The 15,205-nt window shown below is 38.2% G+C and overlaps 1 protein-coding gene across 2 annotated transcripts in view; it reads left to right on the top strand.

Annotated features, from left to right (window-relative positions):
• Positions 1–15,205, top strand: part of LOC129731566 (uncharacterized) — a 465,080-nt gene that overhangs the window by 73,964 nt on the left and 375,911 nt on the right. The window contains exons 2-3 of one of the 2 annotated variants that reach the window (XM_055691665.1): positions 1,897–2,397; positions 2,680–3,167. The gene's annotated coding sequence lies outside the window, so the exon portion shown is untranslated. Of the gene's footprint in view, positions 1–1,896; positions 3,168–15,205 lie in introns of both variants that reach the window. The other variant, XM_055691664.1, reaches the window with a different exon arrangement.

Genomic DNA, 15,205 nt, shown 5'->3' with positions numbered 1-15,205 from the left:
CCAAACCATTTCTATGTTGAAGTATAAGTCAAACAGTATTCAATCAAGACATCGGCATTTGTCTCTCGCTGTCTCCTGCATTTGAGAACATGCGCTCAAATATCGACTACTCAGCACGGTTACGGTAGCTCAATTTTTATTTTTACAAGTTATGGCGCTAATTTGCGTCAAGGAATAGCATTATTAAAGTAAAAGAAAGAAATTATTTTGAATATATGTTTATGTCAAAAAGTTATTTAAACTCAATCTATAAGGGATCATTCTTCGCTGTCACTATCACTCTCAGTAAAAATTTCGTCATCAGAAACGACCAAAAGCGATCTTGCTTCCTGCGACAGTGGAGTTTCGTTTTTTTTTTGGGAATCTTCTAATAGATGTTATTACTGGATCCGATGTCTCCAGCAACCTATGTATGAGATCCGTATTCGTTGCGACTCTGGTGAAATTTCTAGTATGATCTTCTCTGTAGTTACGAATATCCTTGTTCCGGGACTCTTGGGCCTCTTCCGTCAGCTGGCCAATAGGGAAAAGAAAACTTGAGATCACCTTAGCCCCGTGAACAAGAACTTTATGCACCGATGGCGGCATTGGGTACCAATCATAAAGACTAACGAGCAGACGAGCGGTTTTCAATGCATATGCTCAGTTGATTTCGCATCCTGAAAACAAAACTTTATAAGGTTAATAAAAATTTGTATTTCAAGCATTACCAGATGCTAGTGTTTCAAGTATTACTTTACAACTATATATGGCATCAGGATTAACTCCTGTGATCTATGCTGATACTTTCCAATTTTTAAAAAATCGTCGTGCGGTATTGCCATCGTTACTATTGCCGCCACCCGTGCAAATAGAAATTGAGCGACCATAACCGTGCTGAGTAGTCGATATTTGAGCGCATGTTCTCGAATGCAGGAGACAGCGAGAGACAAATGCCGATGTCTGGATTGAATACTGTTTGACTTATACTTCAACATAGAAATGGTTTGGTCTGCAGATATTTGCAGATTTGGTAGATATTTGTCAGTGAAATAGTACATTATTTTAATAAAAATCTTCAATAACTAAATAACTGCTGCTGCTTTGGAAACAGTGTGCGTTCGTTCGATACTGGAATTCGCAAGTATTGTTTAGTGTTGATATGCGCTGAGACAGCTTCCCTGCAACAATTCCTAACACCGTATGAAGATCGCTGTCGATTACTGGGCATAGACACACTAGTCAAACGAAGGCAAGTGTCCCAGGTCATGTTTTTAAATTGCTGTCCAACGAGTTTGATGCACCAGATATTCTGTCGGAGATCGGACTCTACGCACCCACGTGAGCTTTGCGACCGAGAATGATGCTGCAAAAAAATGGAATTTTTCAACACAATCCGCTGCAAACTCGCCTTCAGAGTTTCGATGATCCATCAATTCAGCCGACATGCTTGTTTGTTTAATGTCGACGACCCGTCCTACTTGTACCGACAGCGTATTGCTTCTGCCAACTAAATTGTACATAATTAACCTAAAGTATTCATTTAGACTCATTTAGTCCGATATGACAAAAAATGTTAAAACGCTAAAGTTTCTGAATATATTTTGTAAGTACTATGTCAATCGAAGGATTTCTGAATTTTATGATTTTAGCGTGTTCAGAATTTAGAACAGCTTTCAATACATTTGCATTAACTTATCATTGTATGTTACTAATGAGTTCAAAGTTTCAAAACCATTGCAATATAAATGCTTTTATGTACTATCAACACAATTTAGTACCCTAGTCCCAAGACATATAACAACCCATACAGCATCGCGTTCATTGTGCTGCAAACAATCCCAGAACAACTTGATTCAATTCCACAAATGAAATCTTCATCTAAACTTCACCGCTTCTTTCCCTTTCTATTTCCAGAGATTTCCAGCCGGGTTCCCGTACGGAATTCCCCGGAACGCACCCAGCGAAGATTTATGAAGCCAATTTAGCAGGCGTCACTACAACCGAAAACGAAACCGAAACGAGCGGAACGAAGAAAAACGAACAACACAAATTTCCAACTCTCGCTTCCGACACGCCCCGAGGTTCTGCGGGATGCACCATACTGCACGGTACAGTGCAGCAGCGCCCAAAAACCCACCCAACATACCAGCCGGCTGAAGCGTGCAGTGAGGTGTGAAACGGAAACTCAAGTGGAGTTAAGTGAAGTGGTAGAGAAGTGATAGAGCCAGAGTGAGAGAGAGAGAAAGAAAATAATTGCAGTGCTGAAAGTGAGAACAACGTGAAAATTGCATCGCAAGAACGCCGCTTGGCAGAAAAATTCCCATAAAATCTGCACCGGAGCCTGGGTGTGTGTGTGTTTATGTGTGCGGGTCGGCCACTCGCCACGTTAACCGGCCGCACCTGGCACGTTCTATCGTAAGTGTCGAACCGAACGATGGAAAAGGTGTGATGCCAAGGGATAGGCTCGAAGCGCCGAAGGCCTGATATTAATATGATAAAAATGGTTTTATTGTGGGTGGTAGAGAGGCTGCCAAGTTAGGGTAACTGAACGTCAATATATGCGGTTTTGAATTGTGCTTTTCAATCACTTCTGCTACCCCTTTTCCCATCGATCTAAAAATAAATAATGCGTTGGGAAAATAAATATCAAATTTAATGATGTTTTTTCCTCTCTCTCTATGTTTTTCTCCCTAACAGTTCACTAAACCAAACCAAGCAGTTCACGTGCGTGTTGAATCGCGGGCAAAAATTGTGTCAGTTGTGCAAGCGGTAGTTTTTTCTCCTCACCTTCTATTGATGAGGTTCCGAAAGTCTGCTAATGTGTCTCGTGATCGTCGTTTGCTCCACTAAAATGTTAGATAATTCCGGTGTGCGTTGAAAAACGAAACAAAGAAAGAAGCACGATAGTGAAATACAACAAAAGGCCGAAAGTGAAGAGTCTGGGAAATTTTGAGAGCGTGAAAAGTTGGGTCCAGCCGGCAAAGAAGCGCAGCCGTAGGGAAGCTGAAAGTGAGAGGCCACGGCGGCCAGCTGTAATTACGTTTTAGGAGTGATGCATTTTGCTCGTTGGCCAAACTGGTGTTTAGGTCGGTGCGTTTAAGCGACGACATAATTGGTGTATGTTGTAGTCAAATGGAAATACTGCATTCTTTCTGCTGTGATGTGCTGCGGCGCTTTTGATTCAGGTAAGAGCTTTTCGATGATTCGCCGCGCGTTCAAACTGGTATGAAAAAGGGCTGCCTAATGCTATTAAGTAATTCAGTCAGTGGCGGTGGTTGTGGGATTAGCGAGACCCCCTTCGACTCTGCTGACCTGGATTTAATTTCAGCTGGTATCGGTGAGAATTAGTAAGCCGAAAAGTCTCTGGGTTTATAAAAGAAATGAATGGATTTGAAAATCTAAGACTTTTCGCTTGTGGAAAGCATGTACTTCTAAAGCAAGTAAATTAGGGCTTTTTAACAGCGCTAAACCTACCCAAGAATAAGTTGTGTTAACTTAAGAAAATTAAAGTATTTCTATAGTTTTGTTTTGACATTATATTGATTAGATTCATAATTTTCAACCTAAGACGCTCTCAAACTTTCAACCTCGTGTGCACAACTTGTGTAATGCTTCACTTCTTCAGTTACATGAATTTATTTATTCATTTTGGGTGAAATGGGAATAAGCGTATTTGCAATCGATCGTATTATTGAAATCGGGAGATTTCGGCTAAGTGGTGTTGCAATTTCCGAACAAATTTTCTGATTTTGTTCAACGTTTCGACATTGGTTGATATCTTCCTAAGGGAAAAAGTCTGATATTTATTTTGATTATTTTTGATGGAGTGATTGAATTTGTTATTTTTACGCTTCTATAAACAATTATGGTACGATGGGTTGCTGCCAAGCCATCGCTTCGGAAGAACTTTACAGCTTATTACGTATCTGCTGCACAGGTGCGATCAGCTCTCCGTACCGAGCTGGAGGTTCTCCCTTATTTACAAGTTATAGTGCTTTTATACTCCCTACTTCTAGATAGCCCAAAGATGTTATGATCGGTAAACTCGTTCTCTGGTTCTGGCATTTCTGCTGCATTTTCTCGACTGAATTGATACTCGAATCAGAAAACCTGCGTCGCATCTCAAAGCTTGCTTCATTTAGAATGTGGAACAAACTAATTTGCTCTATTTCGGAGTTGGTTTAGCTTAGGAAACATATTAGGTAGGTAGTCAAAATGAAGGTATTCTTGGGAATTCGCTCCATCATTTTCTAAACACACAGCTGGTCCACCTCAGTGGCTTGTTTGTTTTTTTTTTGGCTTAATAGATGATAACTCATTTCATATACTGCTACCTCTTACAAATAATGAACTACCATAGTGGGAAGTTCTGTAGTTGAGAGTGCGGCACCCCTTGTTATCTACTTCCATCAGACACGGACATAATGTTGTCCCCCAGCCGCACAAGTGCAATATGCAACACACAACAGCGTAAAAACCTGTTGCGTGGCTGAGAGTGCGCCACATCTGTTGCTATCTGCTTTCATTCGACACAAGAAGAATCTAATTATCTTCCTTCTAAGCCGCAACACGACACAATGTGATATTTTGTTGAGTAGCTGAGAGCTCCATGAGTCCGGTTCCAGTAGTTGCTAACACAGGTAATCCCCGTTATAACATAACCTGCCATAACATCGTAACCTTTTTAAAACGTAAATCGGTTTAACGTAGATTTTTCCTCCAGATAACGTAATTTTAAAATTTTCAAATTAATGTTAACTTCTTGTGTACTAAAAATGCTTGAGAACTAGACTGCATTTTTGTCTCTAAATTGTATGATAAACATGGGTTTTATTGTGACTTAATTATGCATTGAAGTCTACTTTACAAGTTATCCTTTGACACCAAGCATATAACTCTTTAAGTTTAGCTGCTATTCCACTTTAAAATCAATAAGCTGCGCCTTCATTTAGTGTTGTAAGATTCACAATTTTCTGCTCCAGAGCAAAATCATTTCTAATCGCCTGTAAATACGCGAAAATTTATTCGACCGTTTTTGATTTGAATGAAACTTTGCACACGTATTTGGCATAGCAAACTGAGCATTTTTCACTGGTGGTGAGATTTTTAACATCCATGAGTTACATTCTAAAAGGGCGTATGCCTTTTGGCATAGGTTTTATTCGAAGCATTGTAGCCCAGAAACCGTTGTAACCCAGAAACTGTCTGAGAATGAGTTGTAGGGAATTGAAAATGCATGATAAAAAAAAACCACTGCACAAAAAAAAATTTTTTTGACCAAAAAAATTAAAACTGAACATTAAATTTCAATTTAAAAAAAAAAGAGTTGAATTTTTTTTTATTTTTTTTTTAAAGAAACTTGACGTTTATACGCAAATTTAAAAAAAAGTCCAGGATGGAGAAATGAAAAATAATTTTTTTATGGTAGATTAATTTTTTCATGAAAATTCTAATTCAAACATTTTTCAAAATATTTGTATTCTGATGATTTTAAAAGATGCAGAGAGTCATTTTGAATCAAAAAGCTCTTGGTAGTAAACATTCTAAAGGCATTTGTTTTCGAGTTATTTCTAATTTAAGCTCGAAAAATTATAATTATTTAGGAAAATACACGTTTTTCTTAATTTGTCCATGGTTCTCCAGCAAAAATAATACGTTCATTGGAATGCTTGATCAAAAATATATAATTCATTCTTTGACAACAAAACGATTGGGCGAACGGTTATCAAGAAAAGAGTTAAATGTTCTAAGTGATATAAATATATATAAGAATCAAATATTTATTTTCGAGTTTTATTATCTTAGGAACATATTTTTTTATGACATAGATACTTTACAGAACTAGTTTCACCTTATATTTCATATACATCATAAGTAAATGATTCGTCATCTTTTGAAAACAGCTTCGTTTGTATCTTATTTTCTGAAATCGGAACAAAAGAGTAATACTTTTGTGTGGCAGCTATTATTATAGATTTTTTGAAAATATTGCTCCATTCTGTTACTCTTTGTTCATATTCTTCGTATGATACCCAACTAAATGACATTTTTAATGAATTTTTATTACTTTTCTGATTAGACCAATCATACAATTCTTTTGCGCTTGTAATGGGATGTTCATGTTCTTTAGCTAAACTTGCATTTCCTGCCATTCGTTTTAATATGCCACCAATTGCATCGCATGGGCCTTTACCATGAGAAGTCACAAAAAAATGCCACTCTGCATCGACGTTATATTTTGTTTTGAACTTGCAAAGACTTGCAAAGTTTTTTCTATTTTTATATTGTGAGGCAGCTCCATCAGACATTAATATCGCTTTTTTCAACTCTATGGTTGTTTTCAAAATACTCATTAATTTGGCAATGAACACCTGAACCGCAACAGTATCATGATGGAAAACTTCCGATATTATGATGAAGCTGATATTCTCAAGTGTTCCAGATTCTGAATAGTAAACAACAAAGGGATGAATGGTGGCTTGACTATCATTCCAATAACTACACGAATCACAAATTGATAAAGACGTATTGAAATGAGCTTGACTGTTCAATATTTTTAATTTTGCAATAACGTTTTCGTTTAATTTGCGTAAGCTTGATGAGCACCGATGATCAGGAAAGGGTTTACAGCATTTGGGCTTGGTGTATTCCATTTTCACTTTATTCATCTTCACAAAATGCAAACTGTTACTAACACATCTGGAGTAGTGCAATCGTATTTATATACGAAAACAGATATTATAGGTAACCCAGTAGTTATTGGTTGCGTACTTTACAAACAGTTATTATTAGTAAACAAGTAGGTAGTGTTGCACGACAAACATATTTTTTTATAAAACATTCGGCAAGGGAGAACGTGTAGGTAGGCTAAGGTTAAATTAAAAATAACTCGAAAACCGATGCCTTTAGAATGTTAACTACCAAAAGCTTCTTGATTCAAAATGACTCTTTGCATCTTTTAAAATCATCAGAATACAAATATTTTGAAAAATGTTTAAATTAGAATTTTTATAAAAAAATTAATCTACCATAAAAAAAATATTTTTCATTTCTCCATCCTGAACTTTTATTAAAAAGTTGCGTATTAACGTCAAGTTTCTTTAAAAAAAAATAAAAGAAAAATTCAACTTGTTTTTAAATTGAAATTTAATGTTTATTTTTTATTCTTTTGGTCAAAAAAATTTTTTTTCTACAGTGTATATTTTTTTATGGTGCATTTTTAATTCCCTACAACTCATTCTCAGACAGTTTTTCTATACAACCAACGGTTTCTGGGCTACAATGCTTCGAATAAAACCTATGCCAAAAGGCATACGCCCTTTTAGAATGTAACTCATGGGTGTAAAAAATCTCTCCATCTGTGAAAAATGCTCAGTTTGCTAAGCCAAATACGTGTGCAAAGTTTCATTCAAATCAAAAATGGTCGATATTCGACCGTAGGTCATTTGGCGCGATCTTGCTCTCCACTGTGTTTACATAGACGCTCGTTGCCGTCTTGTACACAGCATTCACTGCATACTAGATCAATGTTGGAAACACAATGGAGCAGAAAATTGTGAATTTTACCGCTACGGTACTCTAAAATTGTGAGTCGAGTTCAGAACATTTAAAAAAATTCTTTTATGGTAAATTTATTAGAAAAAAACATAACTCGACATAACGTAAATTCAATGCAACATAACGAGTTGAAAAAAAAGTTACATAATAACGAGGACTACCTGTACCATTTTTCGTACATTCGCGCAATAAAAGAAGTAAAATCTTTTTATTCTCCAGCCGCACAGCTACAATATGCAACACGCCACAGTGCAAAAAATCGTTGTGTGGCGGAGAGTGCGCTGCTTGTTTTGTTATTTGCTTTGAACTGACTAGATTTTGTTTGTCTTCATACTAAGCCGATTACAACATGTTAAAGCAACAAGCGTGGCTGTGAAAATGAAACAAAAATAAAACCTATTACGGACTTATTGAATTTAACTGCTTGCAGGTGATCGGTTAAATAAGAGAAAGAGCTTCATCGTGAATATTTTTGTCCATTGCAATTGCATAAAAATTATCAAATTCGAGAAAATTCATACACGCTTCATACAAAATATGTATTATGAATTTGTTACTCTATGTTTTATTTGGCTAAAAAAAATTACACTGCCGTGAAACGCATATCAGTCCTGTCTGCATTTTCGTCGATTTTGAGTTATGACCATCAGCGGATAGAATCACCAACGCTTCTCAAAATAAATGTAAAAAACAACATAGTCTGTTCTGTACAATTTGCAAAAAATATCAGGTCAGTTTGTCCCATCTTAAAAAAACGCATACCATGCCCATAATGGATATTATAGAAAATAACGTCTGTATTTAAAGCTTGAATGCCTTTTTCCACAACACTTTATTTTTCTTTTAGACAGATCAAACCGAGACAATCCTCAACGGAGCTATCACGTAACAAGCAAGTATCGCATCTAACGAGAACATTTTGCACAAGATTAAACAATATTTTCACACTTTCAAAATGCTTTATTTCCAGGAAAACAAACAACTTCGATATTTGTGACCAATAACAAACATAACATAAATAACAAACTAATAAGGGATTATTTTGCATGCTGTAGTGTAGTCCCACTTTAATTTATTTCATTGTAATTGTTATGAATTGTCTTTTTATGGAACAAAAGTATCAAAAACATTGAAATCCATCAATCTGAGAAGAAAACATATCAATATTGGAAGCGGAACGTATTTTATTGAATTAAACATTTCAATTCTTCAAACGCTGTTTTCTCCGTTCGACGATTTTATAGATGGGACTGATATGCGTTTCACGGCAGTACATTACTTTCGCGATCATTAAGGATATCGTTTTTGTCACTTTTATAATTCCACAAGAGGGGATTTTTTTCATGCTGCTGCAAATTTAGCAGATTCAAGTGCCATATTGAGCAACCAAAATAGAAAAGGACTGTGAGTTAAAATCTTAAATTTTGTTTGAAAATCAGTGGTATATCATACGACGCAGAATCTTAACTACCATTTGCACCTAACAAGAGAAATTAAAAAAAAAAGAAAGAGAATTTCTTGTAAAAAGGTTGATTGATGTAGCTAAGCCGTTTTTTTAACAAGGCACAATTTCACTGTCTATCTTAATGTTACGCACGGCTAGAGCAGAAAGTATAGCCAAATTTATTGCATTAGTTCGATCTGTTTTGTTTTATATGAATGTTGTACGACTTCTGCTTCCAATGTGGCAAGTCAATGTTGAGATAGCATAGGTTAACACAGATTTTGCGCTAGAGCTCAAACTGTTAAAAATTAAAGATTATAGCTTTCTAACCATTACTGTGAATTGTGATGGTTCTGGCAGAGATAACTTTTTCAGAGACTTAAATGAGATTTCTAGTAAGCAAACCTAGAAGCGCACCCGGCTAGCAATTACTCTGCGGCCGCAGATCTACCTTTACTAGAAGCACCAAAGTTCACAGGACTGGCTTAAGAGCTATAATTTTCTTAGGGCAACTTATTCATTTGCTTTTGTCGAATGTAGTTCAATCAATCTGAATTTTTGGAAGAATTATTACTAGCTATTTATAGCTCTGTAACTGTAAGAAGCTTGTCTCGAGGTACGATGCTGTCCTAACAAGCCAGTTGTTGTAGGTTCGAGTCTCGGCTCGGGAGAGACTGTTTGTGTCATCGTAGCGTTAGCCCCGCAATTGCACTGTACACTGTGAAGCCTGTGTACCTATAATAAACAGAAGGTCGAGTTTCGAATCGGAATGTAGCACCAAGGCTTTGCTTTTAACTGTAAGAAACAAAGCGTCTCCATCAATTCAGAAAAAAAAATCTAATTCTTTTTCGGCTCAAAGCAGAGACTTTTCAAACACTTTAATTTCTCAAGCTTCGTTTCAATTACGAGAACTAAAATTTCAGTTAAGCTGAACGGCATTTTCAATTTCTGCTATTACCTAACAATCATTATTAAGTGCAAAGTGCATAATAATTCGCCCCAATGGAAGAACAATGCGTAGCTCCGAAATTAGGGTCGTTTTGTTTCTCATCATCCACTTCTAACCGGCTTGATGCTTTATTTTACCTAACGAAATACTGACCCACCAAAGTCTCACCCACCGTTTATGACCTGACCTGGTACGGTTGACGCTGCTGCACCCGCCTTCTGCAGTGAGTTTATCTTTTTTTTCGCAGCCCCGGTGTGTTGGGGTGATGACGTAACAGAGATTGTTGACTATTAAATCGTAACAATCGTTTAATGGGTAACAATTTGCAGCAAAGTACAGTGGAAGTCGAGAGAAGGCAGCGGATAGGTGGCTTTGTCGGTTTGTTAACGATCGTGCCCCAGCAGAGCGGCGCACACTGGGGCAGCCTCATACAAAAGCTCGAACAAAACCTTTTTTTTTTCCGGAATTAGGTTCAAAATCGATATTTTGTAGAAACTAGAATGCCTACAGACCAAGAATCAAGCATAGGTTGTAAAGAATTCGCATGTTTTAGTACATCGTGAGGTAGGAGAAGTTGGGGTTTAACATTTCATAAAACCAAAAAAAAATTCGATCTTTACCAACCTACAAAATGCAGAAGCTCCCAAATAATAATGATATTATGCATGAAATCTCTTCAATATGAGTTAAATTAAAGGAAAAAAACTTAGATAGCTGAGTATATCCTACTATACCACGATTGAGCACAACGTTTCACGCAGGAAAAAAAACCACTTTTTCACTAATATCAAACATTTGAAAAAATGATTTACCAGCGAGTACCCACTCTATACTCTTCTCAAATTTGAAGATGCCAGTCTCAGCTATTCAAAAAACCCAACTTTAGCTGCCACTTTCTGCCTATTCAAAAGTTATTCGCTTTTTGGTACAGCATGTTTTAAAGTATAAATCATGCGTTTCGCGGCAGCTTTCTATGACGACATCACATTTTAACGAATTCGTGAAGCGCACATCCAAAAGTCCAGCAGAGTTGAAACTATACAAGATGTATTAAACGGTATGTTGGTTATATCTGACCCCTTTTTCGTCCAGTTTAAGAACAAACATCGATTCAACTGATACCCGCAAAACAAAAAAAGCGGTCGTGAAACTCCTTTACGTTGAAAATGATATGGAGGACGATGAATTAATGTTTCTGTAATCTATCCAAATTCAATCATTTTGTTATATATCATTAATCATGATCAATACGTTTAGAATGTGTATGTGTATGTGTGTGAAATAAGTGACTTAAACTTTTTTATGCATGACTCAAACAATTAAATGACCCTAACAACTGATCTAAGAACACAGAATTGCTTAGACTTGAACTTGAGCAGCAAAAAGAAATTCACTTTCAAAATTGAGCGATCTAGATCAAACAGTAATCCAGGCATGTTGTACATAAATGTACTAGGAATCCTGCCAAAAAATTGGCCTGAAAATGTCAAACCTTCTTGTTTTGACATTCTAGATAAAAAAAAGTCCTCTGGATCAAAACATGATGTACAAAATGGTAAATCGTATATAGTTGATCAACTTCGCGTGATACTTGTGACCTCTATTCCTTTCCGACCGAGCCCACACAATTGTGTAGGTAAAAAATGACGGATAACAAAACTTAAATCAAAGTAATTCCTATATAAAAACACTTGCTTGCTTCAGCTTCTTATTTTTCGTAGCAGCTGCGATGTTAACACTAGCTTTGTGAGCAATAAAACAAGGAATAAGACTTTCAAAAAGCGGAAGAGAAGGTTTAGTTTAAGTCACCTTCTATCTACGCATTCATATGGGCCCGGTCGGAAAGGGCTATAACATGAATCTAAAAAGTTATTGGGCTTATTTTTTTAAACAAAGTGATTTAGATAAGTATAAACTGATCTAGACCAAACATTGAAGATAGATCACAATCATTCGAACAACTTTGCCGAAGACACCAATATTATATGATTTGAATTTGAGCAGTTATGGGGTTTTGTTTTGTGAACAATAAAATTAGTTCTATCTCGTTAACAGTCAATCCTACAATTTTGATGTTTTCGACAACTTTATATCAATTGATGATATGAACAACTTTTCTGAAGAAACAAAATGGCTAGCACCTTTTTTTTCAGAAGATAGATGTCAGCGCCATCTGTAGGAAGAAAATTGAAGCTACTCGAATACATTTTTCATAAAGATATTTTTATGCTGTACAACATTGCCGAAGACATAAACACTGTGGAAACAACCATTTAGAAGTTATGAGGTTTTGTTCCACCAACATACCAATCTGCCCCACTGTGCGGCGGTGACACACAGCCGTAGGACAAACAAAACGATTCCGTTCACGGGAATGTTTTCGATGAGTGGAAATGTGCTGTATACAAATTTTGCTATTGAGTTATTGGCTTATTTTTATTATATCGCCATAAGCAGTAATCGGCAATAATCGGGTAACACGTAAACAATGAATGCAAATGATAGTTGGTAAAATGGGCACTCATTGAACGAGTTCGTTTTAACGACTTTACGGGAATATTACTTTAATGTTCGTAAGAGCTTTTAAAGGTTATAAAATAGTCACATCATCGATTGCAGCTGTAATAGCCTCCTTGCTGGTGCATTTAATATTGCTCGTAAAATTCTATAACTAAATCCACTAAGCGAAAATTTCGGATCATTAATTGCAGGTACTGTCTAGCTAAGCACTCACTAAGCGAAAGTAGCCGCACTGCTTCAACCATTGGCATCGGCGTCACGGGCATCACCGGACGGCCATCGCTGTCAGCCTAACCCGACAAATGTGGTTGATAAATCGCTTTAATTGAAAATTTTTCCCAGTGCCCTCTCCTGCCGTTCGTCGCCTAGCCATTTTTGCTGTCAACAGCAGTCTCGACTTTATTGCCGACGATGCCTTCGGTGTGCGGTGCGATGTGGGCTCCTGGTATAGGTTCTCTAACGAATGGTACCCCTTTCGGCGATCAGGTCTGACATTTTCGCGAACAGGCCAACCCCGGGATGGAAAGACTGACGGACGAAACACGAGCCTTACATGGTTAGTCAATATCGCGAGCATAAATCCAAATCACGCTGGAGCTGTTCAGTGTGCTGGATTCTACGCTGGGTGGGAGGCTTTACTGAGTGCTGCCGCAAAAGCAGCCCTTTTAACACGTTCCCAGTCGGGCAGCGTCAACGGTTGCGGCTGTGATGCAACAGTTCATATGCCCTTTCAGGGGGGAAAAATAGTACTGTAGATCAAAGGGTGGGTGGAAACTACCGTCTCTCGGATCGGAGCACTAGCGAAGCTGAGGGGTGCAATGCTCGACTGGCAAGTCTCCGGGTCACGATGGAAATGGAGTACGGGTTCGACCTTTCGGCGATCTCCTATCCCTGCCGGGACGCGCAGCGAAGTGTATATGGGATGTCTATTCACGGACTGGGGCGTGATATTTGAACAAACCAGGCTCTACAGAGTATCTAATGTCAGTCGTGCAAACATTTGCCTTCGTTAGCTGCATCCGTCTCTATGCATTCCGGCATTGTGCTCTGGCGGTATGCTTCAAATCATAATATTTCCGGAGTGTAAGTGCATACACCCAAGCCTGGGTCGGGTGAGAATTGCAAACGACGATAAGTCACCTCACACACCGTTGGGAAGCCACTGATTTGCTCACTGCAGTTTGCTTCTTTTATTACCGTAAAGGAATTTCGAAGATTTTTTTTTTCGTTTGTAAGCCTGGTGGAACGGAGGCATATCACTGATGAATGAATTTTTTTTTCGCTTGTGACCGATATTCTGCTGATCTGAGCGGTTTCATTGCAAATTGGTCTTCGCTTCAAGCTGGAACGATGAATAAAGATTTCGATTCTACAATAATAATTCAATTTCTATTTGTAATACGTTATTGTTCTCCGCTGTTCAGTTTTTCCTCGTTAAACCCTGGTTATCAATAAGTGACATTTAGAACAATCATTGCTTTTTTGTGCTTCACTGATCCAAAAGTTGCAGCAACAGCTGCTAAAAATATAACTGGGCTATCCAACAGCTCAAATCACGTTACAAATCAATGGTAACTTGTAATGTTACTAAGTGGCAAATGAGACCCAAACCAGCATTTACGACAGATGCATCTGCAACTCTAACTACGATTCGAAAAACCGAAAATTTTCCCACTAGCCTACGGTGTAGAATTTTGCAAAAAAAACCTTGTCCTGGATACACAAACAGATTCAAACATGAGCACTTCATAGTGCTCATACAGTAAAGTGTTAGCCAAACTTCACCATACAGAGAATATTCTGCTTTTTAAAAAACTCGTTACGTCGCACATTCAAACCCCCAAATTCAACACTGCCTACAGCATCCATGTATGTTTCAGGTTTTGGGGTGCAGCGGCAGAGGTAAACACTGCAAAAAAATCTAGGCTCTTGCGCCTCACAAAGCACATCACATCACATGACTCTCCTCTGTTCATGTTTGCCCGAAACAGTCTCGGAGGCCCCACTGACTGCTCTGCCTTTGCACCGACTGCGAAAAACTTTTCGTCACCGTGCTCAGTTACCTCGCTCTTGGGCAGAATGTCAGTATTTTGACGATCTTTTTTTTTGGCCTGAGCCGCTCAGCCAACCTCCACAGCGTAATTCGAAGGCTCCACGCGTTTTGGCCTTGCGCCGGGCCGAAGTGCTCCAAAGCCGGCGAAATGAGTAACCTGCACCAGTAAACAGCAACCCCAGCCAGTCAGTAGCAGTCGCATCGCTCGGCCGGTTCCACTATCATCAGGGGGTTCGCACGCGAAGAGCCACAGCAACCGGCGGCAAACATTGCAACGGCTCTGGAGCTCATTTTTTGCGCCATCCACGGCTGGGCTCGCGTTTTTACAAGCACATTTCATTACAGCACATGGTTCTATGAATAATTCGCATTTTTGCTCTCGACACTGCTGCAGCTATAGGCTGATGGATGTGGGCGAGACGTGCGGCTTACAGCAGGCGGATAGTGCTGAGATCCGCAAAATGCGATCGTTTCATTTTCCCTTGCCAGTAACGAGCGGACGACACGAGAGGTAGCTTGGATTGAGATTTGTGCACGTATGCGCACAAGAATCACTGTTTACATTGTTGGTTTGAGAGGAAAATTAAATAGAAAATTGCTTCGTTCTCGACTTTTTTTTCTCGTAACGTAATGGTAATGAGTGAGATTATACTTGGACGTTGGAAATGGTAGTAACGCTGAGAGGTAGTAACGTAGAAAG

The sequence above is a fragment of the Wyeomyia smithii genome, chromosome 3 (genome assembly GCF_029784165.1).
Source record: "Wyeomyia smithii strain HCP4-BCI-WySm-NY-G18 chromosome 3, ASM2978416v1, whole genome shotgun sequence".
Taxonomy (NCBI): domain Eukaryota; kingdom Metazoa; phylum Arthropoda; class Insecta; order Diptera; family Culicidae; genus Wyeomyia; species Wyeomyia smithii.
Note: the sequence above shows the minus strand (reverse complement) of the source record. Positions and strands in the feature narration are given on the sequence as shown.